Raw genomic sequence first — 13,563 nt, 5'->3', positions numbered from 1 at the left:
GCATTACCTCACATCACTGCATGGTCCTAGTGAGTTCACCCCTTCCAAGGATGAGCAAGGGGTATGGCCAGTTTTCTGCTTTCATGTCTTCAGGGTCAGATCTTCCACACCTACACCTTCAGGGTACTTTCCCTTGAAATCTTGTGCAAGCTAAAGCAATGATTCAAAGGTGCAGCAGTCCTAAAAGACAGAGTATGGCCAATAGTTTTGTGTAAACCTTTTCAGGGAATTAATGTGGTTTGGACAGGGCTTTACAATGAACTGAATGAAGAGCGTTACCGGCACCTGTCAGGAAGAGTAGTTTTGAATAAGTCACTTTTCTGTAGGTATTAGCTGCCTGGTTTAAATAATAATGAAATCAAACCTAAGGTTTCTAAGGGCCCTCTTAGGGATGTACACCCCATCATCGTTTTTCCCTGTCATCTTTACAGTGAACGACAGTGAATAAGCCATTAGGTCTCCTTTGCTTCGCTTTAGCTTATGGATTTGGCAGGTCTATGCTTGTCCTTCTCTGTTTCATAAAGAAAGCAAACCCTGCCTTCCACTCTGTTCTCTGAAAATGAGTCCTTGCTGTCTCCTATTCTGGATTTACTCACACATGCCAAGCCCTCTTTCGGAGACTCTTCTTTCTGGCTTGCATTCTTATGAAGCCCCTGGTTCTGTGATGCTCTTAAATAATCCCTCCCCTTTTGTTCAGGAGGATGAAGATGCATATCTCTGGTCCATCGCCCAGGCACTTCTCTCTAGAGCATGTGTGAATGGTGCCAGAGTCAGACATGTGACCCAACTCAGCCATCAAAAATATTCCTGCAGTTAGGCAGGCATGGTGGGGCATTCCTTTAATCCCAGCACTCTGGAGGCTGAGTTTGATGTTGAGTTTCTGACTATTGCAACCAGGATTAATTACGAACTTTGCTTTTCATACCCATCTCATATGTACATTGGTAGTAGAAATTATGGCTGTTGTTTCCTTTTGTTTTCCTCTTCCTCTTTTTCTCAAATGTGTGTGCTTTCATCTATATATGCAAATTGGAGGACGGCCTTGGGTGTCATCCCTCCTCAGGCACAATTCACTTTTTTATGTTTGTTTGCTTGTTTATTTCGTTAGACTAAATTGGTGGGTCAGAGAACCCCCTGTCTCCTTCTCCCCACCTCTGGGCTTATAAGCATGTGTCACCTTTCCTGGCTTTTTCCATTGCTTCAACTTAGGTTCTGGAAATCAAACCAGGACTTCACACTTGAGTGGTAAGCACTTTACCCACTGAACTGTCTCCCCAGCCCACCCCTCATTTTAAAGCTATCATAAAAATCTGGCGAGATATGGAAGGACTCTGCCACACATTCTGGCATTTCAATCATACTCCAAACTGCTGCCCTACCTGTCCATACGCACCTTTTCCTGACCCACTCCTTTTTACAATAGTCCTCGGCTCACTGGCTGCAGAAATGAGAACTTACCCAGGATGCTGTTTAAGGATCTGGGTGTAGTTTCTCATGCAAGATATAAATATACATTCCCAGACAGATCCATGAAGAATTTCCCCAAGTTGAATTATAGCTGCTTTTAGATTCTCACGCCACAGACTCATTAACGTACGAACGTGCTGTGTCTGCATGTTTATGCGTCTATGCATCACTGGTGGAAGAGTACAAGGCTAATGCATGAGAGGGCCAGAGTTTCAGAAAGACAGCGTCTGTGCTATACAGCAACGGTCCTGGATGTCTCACATGGGGTCTCTCTAGAGCAGGCTGAATCCTTAGAAACAGCTGCTGAAATGATGTTTGGTATATTATATACTTTTAGGGAACAGTGTCAATGATCCTTCAGTGGTGTGAGCATAGATATCTTAAAATGGAAGGCCTCTTCATTTGCTTTTATCAACTAAGGGATCCCAACTCTTAATAGAGAAGTTATGTCTTTTTATATAGACTTCAAAGGTGGGGGCATTCTGAGGCTCACAATTTTGAAGGACCTTTGTCCTATTTGCCTATTCCCAAAGGAAAGACCCAACTCTCTCAATCAGGTCCTGGTCTTTCCCAGCCTACCTAGGTTGGGTAGTTTGGCTTCTTTGGGATTTGGTCACTCTCTACCAGTTTCCCCCTGCTGTAAGCAGAAGGTGGAGTCTCTATTAGAGATCACAGAGGCTCTTCATATTTCTTTGTTGTCATTGGCTCTTACTCAAATGCATATCTCTTCATTAGTTTTACTTGGAGAGGATGTTTCCACAGGGACACCCCATAGCCACCCCATCAGCATTGCCTTATAATTACCCCAAAGTCAGAATTATTGGATTCCACCTTTGAACTTCTTAATCAGAAAAACTAGACTGGGGCGCAGAAACCCGTGCTATTCATCAGTTGTCCAAGTGCTTTTTGTGTGTGTTTTAAATAAATAATTTCTTGCTTCTAGAATATCAGTATCCCGTAGCAATTGCCACCAGACAGCATTGTCCTGTTGGTTACAACATCCCAGCCTTTCTGACATGCCTGAGACCTCATTATAGCTAGTGCATGCCCTTATACTGGTGCGCTCTTCCATCTTGATCCCTGCTGTGCCTTTCAGGCGTTGGCCTTGCACTGAATGCTACGCTGGTTTGTTAGGATGCTACTGCTTGCTGCTAACTGATTTCTGATGAATATATCTAAAAGATTTGGTGTGTAGCTGTGAGCCATATATTCTTATTAATATTATTGGTAGTAATCTTTTCATACCATCTAATCATATCCTGCATTCCTGCTTTCGATGAGTGTAATGAGAAGGCCATGAGAGGAAAGGTGAGGCGGATTCTACTGAGGTTCCTATGGCTTTCTGTCTTTGAACAGCTTCCCTTTTTCTTTTGTGATGATATGAAACATGATACTGCGAAGTAAGACAGAAAGTCCTTGCTTCTAGCGCTGGGAGATGCTCTCCTTCTTCCACTGTCTTTAATTGAAACTTGCTGCTATGGTCTCAGGGGAGCTACAGAGATAAAGACCTGTCCTCTGCTGTCCTTGGAGGCCTCTTCCACAGATATGCTGTCACTGGGATGACACAATCTATCCACAAAGCATATGACAGTGTTCAATGACAATATGCTTCGCATTCTCTCTGGGTGTACACACAGTTTCCCAGTGACACACTCGATCCTATCATTTTGGCAGTCCTCGGGTTCAGTACCGATCACTGCTCTTAACTAACTGTGACTTATATCAGCTGTAGAGACAGATGAGCGCATTCCTGCATTGCGGCTTCTGGACTTTTTATTTTTTCAACTACGCTCATAGTCTCCTTGTCTTTAAAACTGAAATTACTAGTCTTTGCTCCTGTAGCCTGTTTGGCTGTAGCTATCCCAACTGCTCAACCAGGAAATAAACGACAGTTGACCCCTAAATGCTACTATCTGCTGAGGGAAATCTTTAGACTGGAGTTCCTAGATCAGGATGACTGTGCAATGTCTTCAGTAAGGGTGCGTATTGAAGAATCCTGATGTGAGGGTTGGAAGGAAAAGAAAACAGTGAAGTTGTGGCTTCAGAAGTTATCGAGATTCTGATTGTTGTCACCACACAATCTTACAGAGTGAATCATGCAAGAATTTGCTCTACGTAGAGAGGAGGGCTGGGCTATTTCCACCATTTCTGTGAGTCAGCTCTTGGCTCTAAGTGGCCTTAAAGAGGGGAGGGCACAGCACTCCAAATATCTAAGTGGAACTCAGTCCTTTCTGCTGAAGTGGCAATCCTCTAGCTGAGGCTGTAGAAATAAGCCTGTGCCAGCTGGCATCTGCTCTAGTTGGGTGATGGGATATGAGCCTGGCAAGGGGGAATCAGGGCAACACCAGCGATGTGTATATGAAAAGTAATTATTTGAATTTCTTTTTTTTAATATATAACCAATTTTTATTTTATGTGCATTGGTGTTTTGCCTGCATGTATGTCTGTGTGAGGAGATCAGATCCCCTGGACCTGGAGTTACAGACAGTTGTGAGCTGCGGTGTGGGTGCTGGAAATTGACCTGGGTCCTGTGGAAGAGCAGCCAGGGGTCTTAACCACTGAGCGATCTCACCAGTCCTTGAATTTCTAACAGGAATGTTAATAGTACTGCTGTAGGTTGAGTCAGGCAGATACACCTACATTCTCCCCGCCCTTGGTAGAGCTATGCTCACAAACTACAAAGAGACAGAATGAGGAAACTGAGGGAAGAGCAGAGGCAGAGCTGTGCAGAGACCTGGAAATGATGGTGTGATAGAGATGGAAGAACAGTCGCTTTTGTACTGGGATTTGCTCTTGCTCCTCGGCTCCATCCCCTATACTTCCCCTGTACTGATATCTGCCACTAACCTTTGGTTCCATTAAGCTGAAGCCATTAGTAGGAAATCTGACCTCAGAAAAAGGAACACACTTGGGAATATCTCCTTTTCTTCCCCTCTCCGTGGGTATCCTAACAGGGGTTGCATTACCGACTTGATTCAAGGTCCTGCTGTAAGTGCTTCTGTTGATGGGTTCACCTCTCACCAGGCAGGCTTGCCATGGTCCCTGCTACTTCTCAGAGGTCATGCTTGCTAGACTGTGGTGGCCAGTACATTATTGCTATTTTTAATGGGACTTGTTATTAATCTTTGGGCTTTCCAAAATCTCTATCAAAATAAAATCAATCCATTCACTAATTTATTTTAGGTGATATGTCTAGAATAATTTGTTATCTCACTGTGCCATAATGCCATCCTTTGATAAGGGAGAGAGTTCTAGGAATGATTATTATGTTGCACCTGGTACCTGTGGTAAAGATGGATAAATTCGTTTCAATCTCTTAATTAATGGTAATTTTTAGAATTTCTTTTCTTTCTTTCTTTCTTTCTTTCTTTCTTTCTTTCTTTGTTTCTTTTTTTTTTTTTTTGCATGAGCTTGAAACCTATGCCTTATTTGAGATGGCTTGAATGTTATGTCTGATTCTGGAGGCGGAGTGAGCTCAGTTTAATTCAAGAAATGATTTATAAAGCAACAGCACTCATACAAAAAACTATCATAGGAATCTTTAGGACCACCAGATCCTAATCACAATCTCTATTCATATCTGTTTTATTTTTTCTATTTATCAACTGGAATTTGTGGTTTCTTTGTTTGTTTTGAAATAAGACCTCAATCAGTAGCCCCAGGTAGGCCAGGGACTCATTGGGTAGCCTCCTGCCTCAGCCTCCCCTGTACTGGGTTTTACAGTCTGATCTGCCAGGCTTATGGAGCAGTGGGGATTCTTAACCTAGCAACAAGTGGGAGGGGCATTCTCTGCTGGCAATAGGGAGGTGACCAAGATTGCTCTTTGCTGATTTCTTTGTTAGAGACTCAGAATTAACCTCACGGACACTCTATATCAAATCAAAGGAACCTATTGAATGGTAGTCTTATCTTTTGAAGGGGGATCACAAGTCATTGAGAGACAAGGCACCTTTAACAAGATCCTCTGGGTGACTCTGTCACCCAGCCTGAGCTACAGTGTTGAGGAAGGCTTGTATAGATTAATGGAGTTTTAGATTGTTATGAGCCAGCTGACATGATGCTAGGAACTGAACCAGGGTGATCTGTGGGATTAATGAGAGCTACTAACTGCCAATCCATCTGTCTAGGTCCTTGTACTTTTTTTTTCTTATTCTAACTTGGTACATGATATTAAAAGAATATTTGGATGGCCAGGCAATAGTGGCACATGCCTTTAATCCCAGCATCTGCGATTCAGAAGTGGGTAAGTTTTTGGTAATGAAAGGCTACCCTGGTCTACAGGACAGCCAGGGCTAAATGGAGAAACTCTGGCTCGAAAACAAAACAAAAACAAACAAACAGCAACAACAACCAAAAAACAAAACAAACAAACAAAAAAACCCACCATCACTAACAACAAAAAGATTATTTGGAAGAATGAAAAAAAATTATAAAAAGGGCTACGGCACATTCTATGAGATGCTGGTGAGGCTCTACCACGTGAGTCGAAGCCCTGACCACAGTCAAATTCAGAGACTGTTGCTGGAATGACCGTCTCTGTGTCTATGGCAGAGATATCATTCTTAAGCCTTCCAGGAAATTATTGCAGGACCACTTAGGAAACATCATCATTAAATCACATGGTACGAGCTCCCAAGTGATCGCCAGGAGGACTGCTAGCTGACAGGCATTAAAGCCAAGTTTATTGCGGTGTAATTCTTCTGGACAGGCATAGGGACAACCCAAGCCATCTGTGGTACATCACGGTGAGTGGGTGACCAAATGCCATTTCAACAAGAAATAACTGACAGGCAGCCGAGGCTGGGTGGCAGTTTGAGACGAGTGAGTAAGAGCAGCAATCATCTCCCTGGGCTCAGGGTGGATGGGCAGAGCGATGTCTCACTGCAGTTTGGTTGTGCACACTCGGCTAAGGCAGGTTTGAGCTAATTTATTCTTAGACACAGAAAGGTGGCAAGTCTGGGTAGGAGCCCGAGTGAAGGTCCTCGTTAGGAGTTTGCTTGCACAAGGGACTCCATAATGGTCTCAGGAAGGTTTTGACATTACCAGGCCAGTGGTGTCTATTAAAAAGAAACAGCAGGGTGATGGGATGATTGACGTTTCCAAAGCGGGGAGGATGGCAACTGAGCTCTCGTGAAGGTTCGGAGGTTGCCTGTATTCCTTGTGTTGTCTGTGTTTCCAACTGGTGCTTCTTCCTTGGACAAAAAAATGCAAATTTTGTACGTCAGCATATTTAACTTCAAAGATAATAGATTCAAATGAGCTGGGTGACGCTGCTCACTCTGACATTAACAGCATCCTAGCAATTCGATAAACAACACTAACTTCCTTGAAATAGTTACTTGGAATTGTTTGTACAGTTACTTGATTAACATTTTCTATTTATGATTTCAAGCACAATGTGAGGAAGATAAATCATTGCATGTGGATGAAGAAAAATAAGGAAAGACTGTGTAGTGCCCCCTCCCCTCCAGCCCCTTGGGCTTCAATGCTTTCAAGGAAAAGACCTAAAGGCATATGCTTCTTTGAGATAAAATGCATTTTGCATCCTGGTCTTTCTACTCACATCCTGAGCCTGTGCCTTCATCCCCTCCCCAGCACTGGCTCTGAGGCAAGTCTTATCTCTTCCCAACATGCATCCTGGAATGTTATATTTCTTAAATGAATGGAAACCTTGTTTAGGAAGGGAAGACATATAATGATCACCTCACCTGTTTAAATGGCCATGCGAGTATGCTTTGGTCATCATCATTAAAAATATGTTTACTGGGCAAGTTCTACTGCTGTACGAATTACTCTACAAGAATTCCTTCATGATAGCTATTAGGGCATGGAAATACAGCGAAGTGACTACTTTCACAGGCATCTTAAAATTCAAGGCCACTGTTTAATGAGATGAAAGGGGGCCAGAGTCAGAGCCTTGTGCTCTTTCTGCCTTTTCCATTTACTATTCACGTGACCTTGTCACAAAGGTCAAACTCTTTTCACCAATCTGCTTCAAATATGTAATTGCAGTGGTTGAAATGAAGCAAACTTAAGAAACCGAGGAGGTTTGGAAAAGCCCGGAAGAAATGCTTTCGGAAGGCTGGGAAATACTGGACACCTGGAAGAACCTAGAGGCTTCAAAGTATTTTCGGCTGCTTCTAATCTTTAAGCTTTCGTGTTTCTAGTGCTTGCCCTTGAAAACTGCTGGTGATATTCTATTGGACGTGATTGGAGTTTTGCTAGCATATTCCCAGAGTGAGTCAGATATCTGTTTTCTTCAGATAACATAGAACTTAATGCGCTCGAAGTCGGGAGCAGGTGACTTGCAGTAAGTCAGCATGGCTCTGGCAATCTCTTCTGCCTCCTTGACCAGGAGAGATTTCATCTCTCTACTTTAGTTAAAAACCAAACCAACAAAAGACAAAACCCAAGCTCCAGTGTTTGCAGAATGAGCATATCTTTGTTATTGGGAAAACAGTTTAGATTCTAGAAACATTGGAAATATGATAACATGAAAGAACAATTTAATGTAAAGAAGAAATGAACCAAGGTAATGTTTTGTTAGTGTTGTTTCTTGGTTTTTTTGTTTTGTTTGTTTGTTTGCTAGTTTTTAGATTATGGCTGGGACATGGCTCAGGCTACAGTAGTATTTGCTGTTCAACTACAGGGATCCACATTCAAATTCCCAGCACTTACATCGAGAAAAGATGGTCATGGCTGTATGTTCTTCTAATCCAGTGCTGGGAGTCAGAAACTGGAAGATCCCAGAAGCTCACTAGCCAGTAATTCTCACAGGACAATGGCAAGTCAAGCTTAAGGTTCTGTGAGTGACACTTTCTCCAGCAAACAAGGCAAAGAGCAATCTATTGAGCAGGACTCCTGATGTTCTCGGGCAGATGTTTGCACAGCTCTGCACCGCTGTCCTGACACATGCACATATATGCACACACAGAAAAGAAGCTCTGGGTTCAAATTCAATCTGCTTGCTTTTTCTCCCCCTGCCCCAGAGTAATTTAACTTATAGTTGTAAAACTCCACACGAAGGGATTTTGTGATATAGGGTAATATAATATAGGGTAATAACAGTATGATGTCACCATCTCTGGAAGATCAGCTGGGAAATGTATTGGGTTTTGTTTCCTTTCAAACCTGGGTACAGTCCATATTTTCGACAGAATACCTACCACTTCCCACATCAAAAACCCATCTGGGTTTAGAAGGAGTGCATTGTGGAAAAACAAACAAACAAAAAAACCAAAAAACCAAAAACCACGTGAGTTTGGGAGTTGGGTATTCTCCTCTTGGTCCTCAGCTGTGGCCACAGAGGGCTGGACAGATTTGAAGGCCTTTACCCAGCTAGTCCTCTGTGTCTGCACAGAGCACAGTGCGACTGGGCTCACTGTCTGGTAGTGAGACATGGAGAACGATGATGTAAAAGTTCTTGGGAAAGATTTGATTGTCACAAAGGTTACTAGTTTTCAATTAATAATTGTCACATATGGAATTGTTATGGTTCAAACACACCAAACCAAAGAAGCTGAGGAGGCTTGGAGAACTCCGGAAGAAACATTTTAGGACTTCTGTGAACTAATATCATGAACATATGGAGTAGATTTCCCAATTTGAGCACACTGCAGCCTTGGGATTAAGATGAAAATCATTGACTTTTCCCCACCCTGGAAAGTCTGACAGGAGTTCAATACATTTGACCCTTCACAAACCCCACTGAGTTTGCCAGCACCGAGGAGCCAGGAAACATTAGATGCAGAAATAGATCGGCCTCCGAGCCTTCAGACCCAGCTGACCAAGAGCTCAGGGTTACCCGTACAGCGGGGCTCTTTTGAGATTGACTGGGAACACTCCTTAACACTGCAGCCATTCTCCCACTCTCTCCATCCAACCTCCAGTGGCGCTTTTTAGAGATTAAATCACCAGCCCATGCTTGGCATTTTCTTCAGCACTGCTTTTTAGCTCATTCCCCAAATTATGCAGCAGCTGGATGAGGTTCAGTTGCTTCTGAGAGACCGTTGTTTGACTGCTGGATTCCATTCACCTGACTTTCGCCTTCATCACTCATAGGTCATTAATAATAAATGCTGTCAAGAGTATGCTATATGAAAACCAATATTAAGAGGCAGAACTTCTAAAGCAAGACCTATTAGGCTCTAGCATGACATCCAGGTTCTATGGAAACTTACTGCCTCTCTACGTTATGCTCCCCTGTTTCGTTCTCAATATTTAATATGAGGCTTCTAGTCTCCCAGCTTTTGTATGATAAAATCACAGAGCAGAAGATGTCCGAAGTGAGAGTTCATTAGTCCTACCTTCTAGCTCTTGCTGGAAAGATCACTGATGAAAATACTTTCTTCGAAAGGGGATTTTTCAAAACTCATATGTTGCATGGAAGATAACTAGACATTGCTAGTATATAAAAGGGTGTTTGAGTCAAGACCAAACTCAGAATTGAGAAACTGAGTGACTCTTAAGCCCATTAAGAGTTGGGCAACAGAGAGTGCTATGACTGACTTCATGAGATACATCTTGGCCTTGAACAAGTTAAGAAACAGTTTTCAGTTTTACTACCTGTCTGACTTGACTACTTTACATGATAGTCAGGATGTTACAATGTGGGGATGCTATAGTAATTATGCCAAGAATCTTAGGCAAGTCTCACATTAGTATAGACACCTTCAATAAATGATAACACTGTGATAAAAAAAATTGCAAAAATAAGTCTCTGTGGTACATAAAACAAGGGCTTTGAGAGATAGAAAATGACCATTCTAATGCCACTCCCAGCACCCAAGAGTAACAGACCAACCATGGAAGATTTAAATGATTGGGGCTTCATTTGCTTGATGTAGCCAGATGCCATTGGGTAAGACTGAACAGTACAGGTTATGGAGTGTCAGAATATAGTTTGGAACAGCATGAGGTTTCCCATTAGACAGTCTAAATACACAGCCAGGGACAGCCACTTCCTGTTTGTGTAGCCACGAGCAAATAATTTACTCAGTCCACATTAGCTTCCGTTTACACACCTATAAAATGGCGACAAAAGCAGCTCCTTCCACATTGTTCTGAAGTAAAATTCTTGGCCCCGTGGGTACTTCCTAAGAACCACTATCCCTTCCTCTTCCCCTCCCTTCTTCTGTCCTCCTTCCCCTCCCCCTTTTTACACGCTCAGCTCAGTGACATTAAGCACATACTGTCTCACTATCAACCATTGGCAGGACTCCTTTTGCAAAGCTGACACTCTGCATTTAACAGCTCCTCAGATTTCTCCTCCCTCCAGCTCCTGGAGTCATCATTTCATTTTCTATCCTCTGGAATCTGACCATGAGAGCTGCCTTCCATAAGTGAAATTATGCAGTATTTGTCCTCTGGTGCTTGGCTTAGCTCTTATTTTTTTTTTTATTTTAATCTTTTTTTTTAATATTTATTTATTTATTTACTTACTTATTATGTATACAATATTCTGTCTGTGTGTATGTCTGCAGGCCAGAAGAGGGTGTCAGACATCATTACAGATGGTTGTGAGCCACCATGTGGTTGCTGGGAATTGAACTCAGGACCTTTGGAAGAGCAGGCAATGCTCTTAACCACTGAGCCATCTCTCCAGCCCTTAGCTCTTATTTTTTATGAAAGATTTATCTCCTTATGAGTGCTCTACCTGCACATACACCTTTATGCCAGAAGAGGGCATCAAATTCCACTGTAGATGATTATGAACTACCAAGTGGTTGCCGGGACTTGAACTGAGGACCTCTGAAAGAGCAGCCAGTGCTCTTAACCGCTGAGTCATCTCTCAAGCTTGGGGGCTTGGGTTTATTTCACACAGCATAATGTCTTTAAAATTCACCCATGTGAGCAGGATTTAGCATTTTCTTCCTTTTAAGGCCAGTCATATTTCACCTCATTTCTGCTTCTCATTTGCTTTTCCGTTCATTTGTCTGTGGCAACTTAGTTTGATTCTGCCTCTTGGTTGTTGGGAATGATGCTCTGACCATGGGACTGCAGATCATTCTTTGAGTCCTGCTTGAGCGTTTAATTCTTTTTGGTAGCCTAATGCTTGCTCCCATGGGAGTTCCAGCAGACTGTCTCCACACTTGCACCATTTCATGTTCCTACCAGCAATGAGCAAGTCTTGCAGCTTCTTGACCTCTTCACGAAGGACTGCTGTTTTTGAGTTTATTTTGTTTTATTTTTATGAGGATAGTAACTATACTCATGGATACGAGGTGGGCAAATACATTGTGAACGCCACTTGACCTTGTTTTATTATGTGTATGATTGTCTTTGTCCACCATTACTTCTATTTCCAAATGTCCCCATGCTGGGAAAGAGAAATCCCTTGATATGGCACAAAATAGTCTTTAGAACACAAAATGTAGGGCTTCTTCCACAGGTGTGTCTGTAGAGTGAATAACGTTGGAAAACAAATGAGGACAGTGGCTATAGTGACCGAGGGTGGACCTTCCTTAACAGATAAATGCAATTAGATAACAAACATCCACTCCTGGAGTGAATGAAGGGAAGGTGAATTTCATTGGCGCATGTTGTATGACTGTGTTAAATATTGCACTCTTAGTATGTTCAGCCAATACATGTAAATCAAAACTAAATTCCTGCTCCCATTTTTAAAAACTGTAGATAGGAAAGCATTTCCCTTCTGGAAAATACAATGAGTCTGGGTCCACAGTGAGCGCCTAAAGAGGTCCATGCTTGTCATGCAGTATTTTATAGTTTGTTATAACATCCAGCCAGAGACAGTCAAGGCCACAAGCTACTTTCAAGAGATCCACAGTCTCTGGCCTTATTGTTCTTGAGATGCACCTCTCAACCTGCATCAGTTGGCAGGGACAAGAAACATATCTTCCAAGAGGCTCATTGTTCGTGAACCTGGGACTCCTTAAACTCGGGGAGGAAACCAAACCAAGGAAAAGCAACCTTCAGGGTTCCTTGGACAAGGTTGACCTCAGAAACTAAGACTGGTGTGGTGTATTTATGTGTGTGTGTGTGTCTCAGAAACTAAGACGAGTTGTTTGTGCGTATGTATATGTGTGTTTGTGAGAGAGATCATGTGTTTGTATGCAGCACATGATACATATGACACCAGACGTCAGTGTCTGGTATCTTCCTCAGTCCTACTCTACCTTAGTTTTGAAACAAGGTTTCTCACAGAATCTGAAGCTTGCTAATTCTGTCTTACTGGCTCAGGGTACTCACGTCTCTACCACCTCCTCTTGCCACGTCAAGGATTATAATGGGATATAACCCATTCAATCTCATCTTTTTCTAAGTGGGTACTAGGGATTGAAGTCGGGTCTTCATGCTCTCCCAGCAACTGCTGGAGTCAGCTCCCAAGCCCTCTCAGACTCAACAGGGCATTGACTGCTGAGTAGTGCTGGCCTTCCTTACTGTGCCCCCTCCCCCATGGATGCAGATCCAAGCAGGAGTAGAGGCCCTTGGAATGCTGTGGAACTGGAAGTACCAGAGACTGACTGCTCCTTGATTTACTTTGACCTCTGCCACAACCTCGCGGAAGCTGGGGTACTAATCTCTAAAGGTACAGGCCAGAATTTATGGGAACAAAGTGGAAACAGAAATCATCTGGCCAGAGTGTATCATTATGCACAGAAGTCTGCAAGTGCTTGTGGCTTTAGCTGTAGCCTAGTTGATTTGTATTTGCTTGTGACTTTCGTTGTAATTTAGTTGATTTGTATTTTGTGTGTTGTTTCATTTTCTTCAAGCTTCACTCCCTAAATTTAATGTCAGATTCAATTAAAGATGGGTAGAAGATAGGCATTAACATTTCAGATGTTGAAAAGTGGGTTTAGACGTTCAGACAATGTAACATAGTTGGTTTGTACACACTGCAGAAACTTGAGTTCCAGCCCGGCATCCAGAATTTACTATCTGCCAAGCTTTCCACAAAGCGTATTTCTCCGTTTTCATTATAGTGTAATGATACTCATTGAAAAGCATTGTGGGCACTGAATGGACAGGGTTTATTAAATATATGTGTGTATATATATATATATATATATATATTCTTCCCTTCTTAGTACCCCTGCTTCTTTTTTGTAGGTGGATACATGCATACATTTTAGC

Source organism: Chionomys nivalis, chromosome 13, assembly GCF_950005125.1.
Source record: "Chionomys nivalis chromosome 13, mChiNiv1.1, whole genome shotgun sequence".
Taxonomy (NCBI): domain Eukaryota; kingdom Metazoa; phylum Chordata; class Mammalia; order Rodentia; family Cricetidae; genus Chionomys; species Chionomys nivalis.
Note: the sequence above shows the minus strand (reverse complement) of the source record.